This window comes from Ostrea edulis, chromosome 3 (assembly GCF_947568905.1).
Source record: "Ostrea edulis chromosome 3, xbOstEdul1.1, whole genome shotgun sequence".
In the NCBI taxonomy this organism is placed as follows: domain Eukaryota; kingdom Metazoa; phylum Mollusca; class Bivalvia; order Ostreida; family Ostreidae; genus Ostrea; species Ostrea edulis.
Window position 1 is genome coordinate 82,359,013 of NC_079166.1, and position 12,615 is coordinate 82,371,627.

At 34.4% G+C, this 12,615-nt stretch overlaps 1 protein-coding gene across 5 annotated transcripts in view; it reads right to left on the reverse strand.

Annotated features, from left to right (window-relative positions):
* Positions 1 to 12,615, reverse strand: part of LOC125677494 (uncharacterized) — a 191,333-nt gene that overhangs the window by 145,742 nt on the left and 32,976 nt on the right. The window lies entirely within an intron of this gene.

A 12,615-nucleotide genomic window follows, 5' to 3' on the forward strand; every position in this document is an offset into this window, starting at 1 on the left:
AGTCCTAAAAAGTTTGGTATCACAACTTCTCCTAGGTTTTTGGTTGTGTTTTGATGAAACATACCCAGAATTTTCCCTTATTGGTCTAATTAGACCATATAAATTTTCATGGGGGTCCGTTCCCTATGGGCCTATTTAAGGGCCACCCCAAAAGTTCTCCTAAGGCAATGGATGGATGTTGATAAAACATACAGCATGATCCTCTAATGGTGTAGTTGGTCCTAATGAATTTTTATCGGGGTCAGACCTCTAGGGATCCCATTAGGCACTTCAAGTTTGTTGTCCCATCTCCTACTCCTAGGTATTTGGTTCGATTTTGATGAAACTTATGCAAATTGATCCCCTAGAAAATTATTTGTTCTTATGAATTTCATAGGAATTGACCCAGTTAATGGCCATCCCCCAAAAAGATTATTATTGCATCTCCTCCTATGTCATTGGCTGGATTTTGATAAAACTTTCGCAGAATAATCCCCTAGTGGTGTAGTTTGTCCTTATGAATTTTCATGGGGCTCTTGACCCAGTCTGACAAAGTAAGAGGCAACCCCTTAATAAGTCTGTCATTGAATCTTTTCTCAGGTTTTTGGTTGGATTTTGGAGAAACTTTCCCAGATTGATCATCTGGTGGTCTAGTTGATCCTTATGAATTTTCATAGGTGTCTGACTGTAGGGGCCAAGTAAGGGTAATCACATCTCCCAGGTTATTAGTTGGAATTTGATGAAACTTACTCAGAATAATCGTCTAGTGCTTTAGTTGGTGCTAATGAATTATCATGGGTGTCCTACCCCTACAAGCCCAATCAGGGACCACACCCAAAAAGTAATGATGGCATCCTCCTATGTTATTGGTTGGATTCTGTTGAAACTGACCAAGAATGATCCCCTAGTGTTGTAGTTGGTCCTTAAAAAAAATCCATCCTTAGGGACCCAGTAAGAGGTCACATCCAAAAGAGTATGTTATTGCATTTTCTCCTAAGATACCAGCTGGATTTTGATGAAACTTGCCCTCAATGATCCCCTGATGTAGTTTGTCCCAATTCTTATGTGGACAAGTCCCAAGGAACAAAGTTAAGGCTATGCCTAAGTATATTTTAAGAATTTAATTATTTCTGCATATGTCAGTAGAGCATCAGGTCCTCTTGGACCTTTCATGAACATGCTGTAACCTACCTACAGGTGGGGATACTCATTTAAATTTCACTTTAAATAATGTAATCATGTTGTCATGAATTCTTAAAATGCTTTATGTACATCTCTGAGAAATCATAGTTACTGTTTAAATTGCAATAATGTCTTAAATACTGGGAGATTGTTTCAATAAATGTTAAAATGTTGCTGTATGATTTGTTTTCTGTCAACTTATGTAGATTAACCTGAGGAAACTAGGTTCTGTTAAAGGAAAAATCTAGATTTAAATTTAGTTTTGCTCAACAACTTCTCCTGTGGTTTGTCTTGTTTTTCAACAGAAGTCATCATTTTATGATTGGTTTTCAGAATTAGTGTACATGAATTAGAAATACTAGGTAAGGTCAAATATTCAACAGAAATATTTTTGAAGTGAAATAGGACTGCAAATGAAGTCTGAAAGATTCATGAAAGAGAAAACTTGTGTGCACTAAGACCAAGAATCTTACTGAAGCTGCCTTGATGAGAGGCCAATATACATTGTATATATCACAAGGCCAGGCACTCCTATATTCAATTTTCAAGGGGAAGACATTGTTTTTTGTACTTTCTGTCCACCTGTCTGTCATAAAATCTTGTAAACACTTCTCCTTCTATATGGCTTATTTATAGGATAGACTTGAAACTTTGCAAAATGCTTCATTGCCATTTGAAGATATGCATATTATCTAGACGTGAGGATCCAATTATTTTCCTAAAAGTTACAATGGATCTAAGCGGGGTGGAAGGTGTAAAATAGCTTGTGAACACTCCTCCTCCAATATTGCTTATCCGATAGATTTGAAACCTTGTACAATGTTTCATTTTCATTTGAAGATGTGCATATCGTCAGGATATGAGGATCCAATTATTTTTGTGCAAGTTATAGTAAATCTAAGAGGTGGAAGGTATGAAATAGATTGTGTAGGCTTATCATATAGCCTTGAAACTTTGTACAATGCTTCATTACCATTAGAAGATGTAACTACCATCAGGATTTGATGATTCAATTATTTTTGTCTAAGATATAGTGGATCTAAAAGGGGTGAAAGGTAAAAAATCTCTTGCGAACTCTTCTCCTCATACATCACTTATCACATAGCCTTGAAAACCTTGTAAGATGCTTCATTACCTTTTGAAGATTTGCATGGTGTCAGTATATGAGGATCCATATATTTTTGTACACTTATAGTGGATCCAAGAGGAGTAGAAGGTATAAAATAGCTTGTAAACACTTCTCGTACATCAATTATTGCATAGCCTTGAAATATTGTACAATGCTTCATTACCTTTGTAATGCCCATATCATCAGTATATGAGGATGGAATTATTTTTGTACAAATTATATTGGATCTAAAAGGGGTGGTAGCTTATGAATGCTTCTCCTCATAAATCACTTAACGCATAACCTTGAAACTTTGTACAATGTTTCATTGCTAATTGAAAATGTGCATATTATAAGGGAATGAAGATCCATTAATTTTTTAAAACGTTATAGTGGATCTAAGAGTGGTGGAGGATATAAAATAGCTTGTGAATGCCTTTCCTCCTATATTGCTAGTTGCATCACCCTGAAACTTTGTACAATGCTTCATTTCCACTTGAAAATGTGCATTTCTTCAGGATCTGAAGTCCATTAAAAGTTTCACTGGATTTAGTGGGATCAAGGACGTAGAATTGCTTATCAATACTTCTCTTAGAAGGCTTATTACATAGCCTTGAAATTAAATTTTACAATGATTCATTACCATATGAAGATGTGCATATTGTCAGGATATGAGGATCCAGTTATTTTTGGACATTATATAATTGTTGTAAGAGGGGTGGAGATTGCAAAACTTCTCCTACATGGCTCATCACTTAACCTTGAATCTTTGTATGTTGCCTCATTACCACTTGGAGATGTGCCTATCATCAGGATATATGATAATCCAAACATTTTTGTAAATGTTACAGTAGAAATATTCTGAATCTGTATAATATTAATTTGGGGAACAAGGGAGACATTTGTTTTTACTAAAAACAAGATCTAGTTTACATTATATATGATGCAACTATGAAAATTAAGCACATAACCATTCGTTCTGTCTCTGTGTTAAACTGAAATGGTAAAAACTGCAAGGAAACAATGGTCAACTTAAATCACAAAAATATATATTGGTCTCCCTAAACTATGCAGAAAGATTACAAATGAAGGTCCACTTAAGCCATATATTGCAAATTATATATAAGGTCCACTTAAGCCATATATTGCAAATTATATATACTGGTCTCCCTAAAGAATACGTAAGGATTACACATTATTAGGGAGACCGATGTTTTTTGTATATTTTTTATGCGCACCGTTATGTGGAATTAATTGGCACAAGGGCAAATTTGGTACTCTTTTACTAAAAGAAATGCTATTTGTTTCTTGAAATGTGCAAGGATTAGAGAAATGTATATTGTCCCCTTAAGCCAGATTTTATAGGATGGTCTACCTAATGTAGAAATCAGATATATATATATATATATATATATATATATATATATATATATATATATATATATATGTATTTATAAGATATTCTGCCCTCCACTACACTTTTTAACAAATACGATGGTTTTCAAATAAAAAACTAAAGGACTGTTAATTCATGTTCAAATATATTAAATTCTAAAGATAATAAAAAAAAAAAATTGTTTAAAAAGTGGTTTTACGACTTGAGAAGACAGGAGCAAACGTCAGAAAATTTCCAGGCGGTTTGAACAAATGAGGATATTACAAAAAGAAATTATTTATAAAAAAAAAAGTTCCATTCGACCTCTGCCCCAAAGATAAAGTCAGGTCATTAATTATAATATGTGTTATCATACGCATGTATAATATACAAACAATCAATCAACAATCGTCTATTTAAAGTTCTACTGATATAGCCAATGGTTGCGCATTGAGTCACGTGATTTGCTCTTCATCAGCTGAAAAAATATGAGTATTAACCATAATGCTTCCGGAAAAATGTCACCGTCATTGCGGAATACTTCATTGATAACAAATAAATAGTTTGTAAAGTACTACAAATTTTTTTAAATTCCAGACAAGCTTTTCCATACCTTCGTATGTTTTGTTGTGGATAATTGCTTGATTGGAAAGAAAAACCAATCGCACCTAGTGATGACGTCACAATGCACTGTTTACATCAACCGCGTTATATTTCCCGCGTGAAATGAATTGCCTCAAGTCGTGTTGTAAGATGTTATGGGTCTTCACTCGTCTCAACGGTCACATCGTAACCATATTATCTTAACGAGGCCGAGTACAATTCCAATTTTCGCGTTCTGCGCAGTTGTTCCGCATCGTTTCACTTTCATGAAGTCGTAAAAAGTGAACTGTAGATATTGTAGTATAGCTAAATATATCGGGGTTTTTCAGAAACAGACTATAACTTAAAATTACCTGTGTATTTTAATACTAAGCAAGGGTCAATAATCTGACCATGTGATCAATGGATGAGTACTGGTCATTCCAGTATCCCAGACACCCTGCAATCAGTTGTGACATGGACCCCAGCCAGAGACGACGTTCTCCGACTCCGAATCCTACAACTCTAGACTACGTACGATGAGTACCTTAGGAAATTCCTAATCCCTTGACTTCACCGTGCATGTATTTATAAAATATTCTGCCCTCCACTACACTTGTTAACAAATACGATGGTTTTCAAATAAAAAACTAAAGGACTGTTAATTCATGTTCAAATATATTAAATTCTAAAGATAATTAAAAAAAAATTGTTTAAAAAGTGGTTTTATGACTTAAGAAGACAGGAGCAAACGTCAGAAAATTTCCAGGCAGTTTGAACAAATGAGGATATTACAAAAAGAAATTATTTATAAAAAAAAGTTCCATTCGACCTCTGCCCCAAAGATAAAGTCAGGTCATTAATTATAATATGTGTTATCATACGCATGTATAATATACACCTATATCCTGGCAATGAGGACAATAGCAAGTTTATTGTTCCCAAGACAGGAAATTATTTCTCGAGTCACAAGGCAATGCAATTTTTATTATAATGCAATCCAAAGTTCGAAATATTTAATACGTACGTTATTAAAACGATAATGATCGCTGTTCCGATGAGAAATAGGAGGGTGTGTGTGTGTGTTAATATGGGTATAGCGCACAGATTTTCCAATCACAAATATTGTAATCTTTATACTTCAGATCACATCTATATTGTCAATGTGGTAGGGTAAAACAATACACTTCATAGAGATTTCGATATAGAAATACTTGGGGCCTACTTATTTCAACACACATGTATAATGGCTGTGCCCCCCCCCCCCCCCCCCCCCCCCCACGCGAATAGTAAACTTAACGACCTGGTGATTTTAAGTATGTTCTCTTGTATTGCATATTTTTCTATAGTTGAGGTATGCATGGAGCCATTGGTAGGCCTAATTACATATGGTTAAACTTTTGATAGTATTATCTATAAAGTAGCAGTGTATCTATTTACGTATGAGATTGAAAAATAAATTTGTGAAGTTTTGAGAATGTAATCTTGTGATTATATTAACTTTTCTGAGATTTATAAGCATATCCTGATATGTCTTAATTCTATATCAAATATGCATATAGCTACCTGGGTATTTAATTTATTTTTCTGATCATATGGAAGATAATAATGTACTATAATTATCAAGTATCCCAGATAAAAAAAGACCTTAGTCAGGGCCTCATCCTCGGTAGCTACCCTTTTCTCTAGTTTAAGAAATTTTTTTCTTATAGAATAGGTCTGGGAAATAAAAACAAAAATCAGCAATTGATATCTCGTTTGTTGTCAACACATACATGGGCACGACAACTGTCTCTGTATTGACTTCAAGTTTATAGCTATTAAGGTAACTCCATACTTGCAGTTTTATCTGGTACAAGTTTAAAATGTGTATTTATTTCCATTCATTAGAGTTAAAACTAACAAATTATCAAATAAAATACACAGGTCATCACACTTTTTAAGATGAGAGACGTACATAAACAGAATCATATATCACCATCAGAAAATTGCAAATTTTCCTTAAACAGCGTTATTAAATTTCCATACAAACTATTTATGACGATATAGTAGCATTCATAACAATTTCATGACACTGTATCTTCACAAAAATATACAAAATGTCTGTAAAAAATAAAGGAAATCATCACATAATAGACTTGATAAAGAAATAAATAGAAACAGAGTTATTGCCCTTGGATTCAATATTTTGAAACGTATCATTGATTATTCATCTAAAAATTTGACTTTTGAAATATTTTATTTCTAACAAGATTTTTTACAATAACTTTAGGAAAAGACTCTAACAAAATTTATGTTCCTATCAGGCATAAATCTAAATAAATCATTGATTTTGCAAAATCTGATGACATCAGAGGAGGGTGGAATTACTTTAAACAAAAATAAAAAGTCGAGAGTCCGGACTTTACACTAGTTGGTCTTTGGGTTTAGCATATTGCATTTATTCCAACTGTTTCCAAGAAAAGAAAATAGGCCAAAATTATCTAGCCAGCCTAGAATAAAAGTTATAGACTTAAAAGAACATTAAAGAGATAATAATTTGGAAAAAAAGGCCACCACAACCACAACATATTTATTGTTGAAATATCGTTTCATGCATTGAAGAAATGGAATAAATAGATTCTATGTCCAGTGATTGACATCGTCAGAACCAGGGATTTTCCCTCCAGTCCTGTACACTTTATTGTAACGAAGACATAACCCTTGGATTATGAAGATGAATGGCCGAATGCATGCCCTTTACTCCAGCCCCCATCCCCTCCCCTCTCCTAAAACTCGGCAAAACAGGTATCAGGTTTATTTGACTTTAGTTAGCAATTAAAAGGCATTTTTGAATCAGGTAGGTTTTTTTTATTTCATATTACATGTAAATTCTTGGAAAATATTTTTAAAATGCATTTGTTTTTCTTTATAGTATCAAATAATCCAGTGTGTCATGATGTACCAAGGATTGTATAGATGTGCATGTATTAAAGCGATATGTGAAAAGTTGGTAATATCTTGTTTCAAATTAACCGACCAATAAGATTATCGCATCTCTATGGTGGCATAATTTTGCCATCACTTGTCCACTAATTATGTCGAGCTGTCACTTAATTCTGTCGAGTTGTCAGTTAATTCTGTCGAGTTGTTAGTTAATTATGTCGAGTTGTCAGTTAATTATGTCGAGTTGTCAGTTAATTATGTCGAGTCGTCAGTTTATAATTATGTCGAGTCCTCAGTTAATTGTCGAGTTGTCAGTTAATTATGTCGAGTTGTCAGTTAATTATGTCGAGTTGTCAGTTTATAATTATGTCGAGTCCTCAGTTAATTGTCAAGTTGTCAGTTAATCATGTCGAGTTGTCAGTTAATTATGTCGAGTCCTCAGTTAATTATGTCGAGTCGTCAGTTAATCATGTCGACTTGTCAGATGACTTTGACCACTTGACGAATAATAAAAAGTTGAAAACTGTAACCGTAAAAATGCATTCTAAGTCCAGTGATCGACATCGTCAGGCCCAACATATGTTATCCATCTAGCAACATAATGATCTGACAAGTCGACATAATGACCCGACTAAGGCTATGGGTTGAGTAATGGGTTTGTCAGATTTTTTTGTCGATTTGTCAATTGATTACGATGATTTATCAGATGATTATGTCTTAATTTCAGATCCTTAGGTTGACGTGTCAGATACGATGTCAGCAAATGGCAATAGCATATCAGAATTAAAAGATAATGAGAAAATAAGCGAGGATTTTACAAAATTAACTGACAAGTCGACATAATTATCCGATAAGGCAACATTATCATCTGACAAGTCAACATATTTATCTGACAAGTCGACTTAATTACTGAAAAGTCGACAATATTATCTGACAAGTGATGGCAGGAGTATGCCACCATACATAATAGAATGACACGTTATGTACATGATGGGCAAAGTAAAAGACAATTGTTGCATTCCTTTTCTTTTCTAAATTGTTTGCAGTAATGGTAATGTCTTTCACCAAATCAGCATGAGCCTTCTACTTCCCTCGATGGAACATTAACTGCGTCTAGATACACATCTTGAGAGATTTCAGGACAGTTTTTTTTATTTATGTAGAGGCTAGCTATACATGCCTATTCCGTAAATAAGTTGCTAACTGCTAAACAATTATAAATAAAATTTAATGTTTATTTTCAAATTTGAATAAGATATAACATTATAATACTTAGCTTTGAATTCATGCACATAACATTTTCTTATACATGCCAACTTAGAATAATTGCACACCCCCCCACCCCGATTTTATCTTTAAGATAGAAAAAGATAACATGGTCTTGATCGACCTCTTCCCCGCCTCGCCCAGGCGATTTAGAATTTGGAGATTTGGATTGAAGAATTTTCTGAATGTTGTAATATTGCTATGGTAGCACACAAAACCCTCGATTCAATGTATCGATGTTGGTATGTACGTAGAATTGTTTTTTAAAGTGTGTATGTGGGACCATAGGCGGATCCAGGAATCTGTAAAAGGTGAGGGGGTCTAGCACTTGATCTTTTTGGTACTTTTTACAATGTCCACCCCCACTCCATTTACACCTTTTGCTTAAATTGTGTACATAACATCTTAGGGAGATCTAGAGACAGTTTTATACATGAAAATGTTTTGTGTTTATTCACTACTTGTTCCCTAAGTTCTAGTCAATGTTATCGCTATACTCAGATCTGATTTCAAATAATAAGCATACTGATTTAAAGGTTATTCCCAATAGGCCAGGGGTCTGGGGGGCCTAGGCGGCCCCAGAAGCTCTACAGTAAATGGTGCAAAATCCTGCATTCTGGGCATTTTTATGAATTCTTAAGTGATACTTGAATCTTACGAGAATACCGTAGATATAATCAGTGTTTCGTCTTATTTATCGTAGAATTAAATGATATACTGGTGTTGATGAATTTGAATGATGTAATTACATGTAAGTATCCACATTTCATATCATTTTGACTCGTTAAAATTAAATTACTTTAATTTTGTGGTCCGCAAAAAGGAGGGGGGGGGGTCAGGACCTCTTGGACTCCCTCTGCCCTTGGGGACGGGGGTGGCGCAGCTTACTTCAACTGTCTACAACTATTGACAAGCATAATTAAAGAAAAAAAACAACAACCTACCCTTCAATGCATAGGTTCAATACATCAAACATCAGGTCAGTTTTGCACTTTTACCATTAAATTTTACTATTAAAAACAACAATGGTAGAGGGGGCAGTCACCCAGTATATCTTACTTTGGATGGGAAAATATAAATTAACTTCATCTCTAGAAATAACGGAAAATGACCGTGGTCAAAAAAGTCCCCCGATTATACGTGCCTGATTGGTACAATTCGATTTATTACACCTGATTTGATACCCTTTTTATTTTAGATCAAGTACCTTCTCCTTTAATTACGGTTCTAATGGAAATTTACACACGTTCACAAAAAATAAATCATAAAATAGTTGTCAGTAAAATGCATGCAATAAGTTACCTGTCTGTATAATTCATAATTAATATGATTGTCCGTCTCAATAACCAATGTGTCCAACTTAAAAACAAATTTCGAAGTTGGGAGTTTATAGCATCTGAATGGATTATGAGGTAAAATGCCGGGGTGATCCGAGCAAAAAATACTGAACATTCGGGCAATATCAAATACCAAAGGCGATACGGTCGGGATACTGCTAAGTACACAAGTAATTTAGCCAGGAGCTCCGCAAGGCGGGGGTATTCCCTCGGAATAAGAGTCTACAAGCTTTTTATATTGTACCTCAACCTTCGACCCTTTAACCCCAAAATCAATAGGGTTCTCTCTTGATACTTTTCAAAGCCACACGTGAAGTATCAAATAACTTGAGCAAAACATTGTGGCGTGTAGAGTGCAGATTGTCTACAGGCAATGAATTGCGAGGGGATAATATATCACAGAAAATGAACTTTCATTTTCTTGGAATTTTCTGACAGTGAAGTATTACATGGAATCAGGTACAGAGGCTGGAACTATACCATCATCTCGCAACATTTGTGATTTTTATTAAGGTAATTAACATTTAGGCATAGTAAACTATTGGCTCTTTATCGTTCTTCATTGAAAACAAGAAATGTTTGTAAAATATATCTGCCCCCATGGTGCAGAATTGAAAACAAAGGTTATACACATACGTCATTTAATTGACAGAAGTGCAAAACAATTCAAGATAGTGAGCGGACAATTCTTCCTATGCCCAGTTTGACCCTTGTTTTTTTTTTATCATTGACTTAAAAATTAATAGAGATCACCTACTCCTTTGGATGTACCAATGTTCCAAGTTCGATGTATATCTAACAAAGGGTTCTCAAGATATTGAGCAGATGTATATTCTTATGCCCAGATTGACCCTTAAACTTTGCCCATGCCACCTCAAAATCAATATGGTTCATCTACTCCCTAGGATGTACCGATGTATCACGTTTGATGTCTATCTAGCAAAGGGTTCCCAAGATATTGCCCGGACAGTATATTCCTATCTCCAGTTTTACCCTTGACCATGTGAACTCAAAATCAATAGGGGGCATATACTCCTTTGTGTGTACCAAGTTTAATGTCTCTTATGGAAAGGGTTCTCGAAATTGAGCAGAGAGTACCGTTCTATGTCCAGAGTGGATTGACCCTTAACCGGTTGACCTGAAAATCAATAGGGGTCCGATTCTACTCATTGCCAATCTACACATGAAATACCATTACAATTAAATGAATGGTTATCAAGATACTGAGTGGAGTATATTCCTATGTCCAGTTTGACTCTTGACCTTTGACAATATGACTTCAAAATCAAGAGAGGTCATCTACACCTTAGGATTTACCTGTGTATGAAGTTTTAAGTTTCTCTAACTATGGGGTCTGAAGATATTAAGAACTAACTCTTATATAGAATATTCTACACTAGGAACTAACACTTATATAGCATATTCTACACTAGGAACTAACACTTATAGAGAATATACACTGTACTAGTATGTGAGAGTTGAAATACAGTGAAATTGTTGCTCAAAATTTGGAAGACAAACTCAAATTGACATTCCTTATCAACAAACAAGAAGTTATCAAAATATGGACGTAAAACCTGAAAAACGGTATCATATCGGCATGATTAATTCTCCTTGTATAGAATTGCGAGAATATTTCTACGCATTTTTTTATTGCAGCAAATATTATTACGCAAAAAGTTAACCCCCCCCCCCCCCACACACACACACACTCTCTCGAACCAACATACAAATGATCCCATTACTATATCCCTCATTGCGAGGGGATAAGATATCATACAAAATGCACTTTCACTTTCTTGAAATTTTCTGACAGCGAAGTGTTTTACGTGCGATCAGTTACAGAGACTGCAACTATACCATCATCTCGCAACATTTCTGATTTTCATTAAGGTAATTAACATTTAGGCACAGTAAACTATTGGCTCTTGATCGTTCTTCATTGAAAACAAGAAATATTTGTAAAACATATATGCCCCCATGGTGTAAAATTGAAAACAAAGGTTATACACATACATCATTTAATTGATAGTCTTTTAGAAGTGCAAAACAATCCAAGCTAGTAAGCGTGCAATATCTTCCTGTGTCCAGTTTGACCCATGGTTTTTGATCATGTGACCTAACAATCAATAGGGATAATCTACTCCATAGGATGTACCAATGTGTCACGTTTGATGTCTATGTAGTAAAGGGTTCTCAAGATATTGCACGGACAGTACATTCCTATGTCCAGTTTTACCCTTGACCATGTGACCTCAAAATCAATAGCGGTCATATACTCCTTTGTGTGTACCAAGTCTAATGTCTCTTATGGAAAGGGTTCTCAAGAAATTGAGCAGAGAGTACCGTCCTATGTCAAGAGTGGATTGACCCTTAACCTTTTGACCTGAAAATCAATAGGGGTCCTCTTCTACTCATTGCCAATCTACACATGACGTATCATTACAATCAAATGAATGGTTATCAAGATATTGAGTGGAGTATATTCCTATGTTCAGTTTGACTCTTGACAGTGATTTTTTTTTTCAAACTACCACCCCTCCTTTTGAATTGGGAAAACTTAGCGACATTTTCCTCAAATTGGGAAAAATCATTCATAGTAAATTAAAATGGTAAAGATGCATATAATAATCAAATAACAATTTTTTTTGTTTGAGGTTTATTTCAGATCTAGATTTAAAATCATAAAATAAATCATTATTTAACATTAAATATGTATTGGAAGTCACACCTTGTATATATATTATTTACTTTTTCTAAGAAATACTTATTGTCTAATTTCATAAAGAAAATAATAAATTATTAATTCATCAGCATTTGTACCCATAATCTTGTAAATATTATACTAATAATCAAGTTTC